The 4726-nt window shown below is 38.3% G+C and overlaps 1 protein-coding gene across 1 annotated transcript in view; it reads right to left on the bottom strand.

Annotated features, from left to right (window-relative positions):
- Positions 1–4726, bottom strand: part of LOC105293881 (LIM and calponin homology domains-containing protein 1-like) — a 244320-nt gene that overhangs the window by 8180 nt on the left and 231414 nt on the right. The window lies entirely within an intron of this gene.

Raw genomic sequence — 4726 nt, 5'->3', positions numbered from 1 at the left:
TTCACTCCCCTCCCTTCACCCTCCAAAGGTAAGAAGAAGGCAGGCCCAGGATGTTCTCTACCCACAGATTGTAGCAGAGTCCCTGGTGTATAGTAGGTACTCACTAAATATTTAAAATAAAGTAAGAAAATTCTGGGAAACATGCAGAGTGAGAGATGTCCTCAGATCTCTCCCCAAGAAACAACAATGAGCTGAACATCTAAAACTGAACAAAAAACACCCAAACTGTACACTAGCACACCTGAGTGTGGGATCTGCGCATAAGAGCTACCACAGGTCAGACCCCGGGTGTCAAGCAGTAGACTGAAAGAAATAAAGAAGCTGCCTCTTGCAGCCACTGGAGCTCCTTGCAGGAGGAGGGGGAGGGGTGAAGATGCGGGAACTTCCCTGAACAACCCTGGCTGGAAGTGCCAGCACTTCTACGCAGCTGGCAGCAGAGCCCAGTCATCAGGGCAGAAGACAGAGAAGTGGGATGGAACTGCAGAGAAACAACAGTTGATTTTTACTGGCTGCGGATGCAAAACCAAGGCTGAGCTGCAGCCCCCAATTCCCAACCTAGAGGGCCCCACTTCCCTATATCCTCTGAGACCAGTCACCATGGAACCCCAGGGGAATCTGAGCAAACACTGCCTAGACTGAAGCAACCTCTCGCAGCCTCTGGAGCTCCCTGATTGAGGAGGGGGAAGGGAGAAAGTGCGGCGACTTCCCTGAACAACCCTGCCTGGAAGTGCCAGGAATCCTATTCAGCCAGAAGCAGGGCACAGTCATCAGGGCAGAAAGCAGAGAAGTGGGACGGGGCCACAGAGAAACAACAGTTGATTTCTACTGGCCGCAGTTGCAAAACCCAGGCTGAGCCACAGCCCTCTACCCTCCGAGACCAATCGCCATGGAGCTCCAGGGGAATCTGAGCAAACGCTACTGAAACTGTTTGCTAACACTGACAGGGACTGAAAGTGAGAGCAGCAAGTGTGATCAAAGTTCTACAAGAAAATAAAAAAACATTATTTAGGCTTTATGTAAAGCAGGGATGCAAGAGGCTCAGAAGCCACCTACTGGAAACCAAAAGAAAAGCGCCTTCTTTATAGCAGGCTAAAGAGAGACTTTTATATAATAAACCTGCTTTTTGGAAAAACAGAATGCACTTCCATTAATGTACAGGTGGAGAAATAGTCCATTAAACACCATGAACAACCAAGGTGACAAGGCATCCCAGAAAGAAAGAGAAAAATCTCCAGAAAATAAGGTTACAGACATAGAAATATGCAACTAAAATGACAGAGAATTCAGGATGGTACTTCTGAAAAAACTCAATGAGTTCTGAAACGAGGCATATCAACAATTTCAGGAATTGAAAAAACAACTAGATGAGCAGACCAAGGAGACTAAAACCCTCAAGAAGAACAGAATAGATCTTCTGGAAATAAAAAACACACTGCAAGAGTTGAAAAATGAAATAGCAAGTTTGGGAAATAGAGTCGATCAAATGCAGGAAAGGATCAGTAATATCGAAGACAGAAATCTAGAAATAAATCAGAAGGAAGAAGAGAGAACTGAAAGAATGAAAAATAATGAAAGAGAAATTCAAGAACTAGCTAATACTATCAGGAGAGGAAACATAAGAATAATGGGCATTATTGAGGGCAAGGAAAAGGTGCAGAAACTAGAAAGCATTTTCTGACAAACAGTGGACAAGAATTTCCCAAATCTAAGGAATGAGCTGGAGCTTGGAATTCAAGAAGTCAACAGAACACCCAATTATTTCAACCCAAAAAGGCCTTCACCAAGACACATTGTATTAAAGTTATCAAAAATCAATGACAAAGATAGAATTCTCAGGGCAGCCAGGAAGAAGAAAACTGTAACTTATAAAAGAAAATCCATTAAATTATCGTCGGATTTCCCAATGCAGACCCTACAAGCCAGAAAAGAATGGAATCAAATATTTAAACTACTAAGTTTAAGGAACTACTAGTCTAGAATAATGCATCCAGCTAAGCTCTCCTTTAGATATGAAGGAGAAATTAAGACCTTTCCAGACATATAAAAATTGAGGGAATTCTCCACTACGAGGACTGCACTACAGGAAATACTGAAAGGGGTCAGCTCACCTAAAACAAAATAACAACCACAACAACAACAACAACAACAAAAATACATAATTAGGAGTAAAGTGACTATCAGGCAAATAGAAGCAGAGGAGTGCAATCCTTACTAAGAACAATGCATTATAAGCTTAAATAATATGAAGAGAATTGCTATAGTAAGATAGTAATAAACGTTCAGCATACATAGGGACAAACTGAGATAACAATGACTGAAAAGGGGAGGATTTGAAGATCTAAATTCACAAACAGGGGATAAGGCACATACAGAAGAAAATGGATGACTGTATCTATATAATTATCCTTTTTTTATTAGTAATGGTAATCACATACCAAAGATTCAGAACTGAAGTATATAACATAAAACAAGAACAACCAGAGGGAAAAACCCACAAAAGCCAACCAAAATAAAGAAAACAGAAACACAAGGACAAGGAAGCAATGGAAACACCATGCGACCAGAAAGCAAAAGATAAAATGGCTATAAGAAGACCTCATATTTCAATAATCACCCTAAATGTAAATTGACTGAACTCACCAATAAAAAGGCATAGAGTTGAAGGATGGATCAAAAACAAAATCAAACCATATGCTGCCTCCAGGAGACACATCTGTGCTCCAAAGACAAATATAGACTCAAAGTGAAAGGGTAGAAAATGATATTTCAAGCAAATGGGGCATTCAGAGAAAAGCGGGAGTAGCGGTACTAATATCAGACAAAATAGACTTCAAAATAAAAAAGGTAAAGAATAATACTGAGGGACACTTCATAATGATAAAGGGAATCATGCACCAAAAAGACATAACACTTATTAATATCTATGCTCCCAATCAGGGAGCCGAAATATGTAAAGCAATTACTAACAGCACTTAAAGGAGAAACAGACCAAAACACTATTGTGGTAGGTGACCTAAATACCCCACTGTCAGATAGGCACAGATCATCTAAACAGAAAATCAATAAGGAAATAACATCCTTAAATGACACATTAGACTAACAGGACATAATTGACATTTACAGAACCTTCCATTCCAAAACAGCTGCGTATACATTCTTCTCTAGTGCACATGCAACACTCTCAAGAATCAACCACATACTAGGACACAGAGATAGCCTCAACAAATATAAGAGGGTTGAAATCATACCAACCATATTCTCTGATCATAATGCTTTGAAACTAGAGATCAACAGCAACAAGAAAGCAGGAAGAACCACAAATACATAGAGATTAAACAACATGCTACTGAAGAATAACTGGGTCACAGAAGAAATAAAAAGAGAGATCAAGAGATACATAGAAACAAATGATAATGGTAGCACAACATATCAAAACTTTTGAGACATGGCAAAAGTGGTCATAAGAAGAAAGTTCATATCATTACAGGCCTATCTCCAAAAACAAGAATGAGCCCAAATAAACAACCTAACTCTTCATCTTAAAAAAATTGAAAAGAAAGAACAAATGAGGCCTAAAGTCAGCAGAAGGAAAGAAATCACCAAAATTAGAGCAGAAATAAATGAAAGTGAAAACAAAAAAACAATAGAAAAACTAAATGCAACAAAGAGCTGTTTCTTTGAGAAAGTTAATAAAATTGACAACCTCCTGACTAGACTCACTAAAGAAAAAAGAGAAAGGACACAAGTAAACAAAATCTGAGATGAAAGAGGGGAAATTAGGACTGACATTGCAGAAATACAAAGGATCATGCAAGAATACTATGAAAAAGTATGTAACACCAAATTTAATAACCTAGAGGAAATGGACCAGTACTTAGAAAAATACAATCTTCCTAGACTGAATCAAGAAATCTGGAAAATCTAAATAGACCGATTGGCAGTATGGAAATTGAAACAATCATCAAAAACCTACCAAAAAGTAAAAGTGCAGGACCAGATGGCTTCACCAGTGAATTCTACCAAACATTCAAAGAAGATTTAATACCGATTCTCCTCAACTCTTCCAAAAAATCGAAGAGGAGGCAGTACTTCCCAATTCATTTTATGAGGCCAATATTACTCTGATACCAAAACCTGGTAAAGATAACACAAAAAATGAAAACTACAGATCAATACCTCTCATGAACACAGATGCAAAAATCCTAAATAAGATACTAGTGAACCGAATATAGCAACATATTAAAAAGATTATACACCATGATTAAGTTGGCTTCATCCCAGGGGCACAGGGATGGTTCAACATACACAAATCTATTTGGAAGTGGCCTTCCAATTTTCCCAGCACCATTTATTGAAGAGCCTTTCTTGTCTCCACTATGTGTTTTTGGCTTCTTTGTCGAAAATTATTTGCCCATATAAACAAATTTAAAAAAAAGAATCATATGATCATATCAATAGATGCTGAAAAAGCCTTCGACAAGATACAGCATCCATTTATGATCAAAACACTTAACAAAATCAGTATAGAAGGAAAGTATCTTAACATAACAAAGGCCACATATGACAAACCCTCAGACAACATTATACTTAATGGTGAAAAACTAAAAACCTTCCCTCTAAGATCAAGAAGAAGGAAAGGATGTCCACTATCACCACTCTTATTCTATATAACATTGGAGGACCTAGCAAGTGTAATCAAGCAAGAGAAAGATATAAAAGGCATCCA

Source organism: Pteropus vampyrus, unplaced genomic scaffold (genome assembly GCF_000151845.1).
Source record: "Pteropus vampyrus isolate Shadow unplaced genomic scaffold, Pvam_2.0 Scaffold79, whole genome shotgun sequence".
Classification (NCBI taxonomy): Eukaryota; Metazoa; Chordata; class Mammalia; order Chiroptera; family Pteropodidae; genus Pteropus; species Pteropus vampyrus.
The sequence above is the reverse complement of the archived record's forward strand: the minus strand, read 5'-3'. Positions and strand labels throughout refer to the sequence as shown.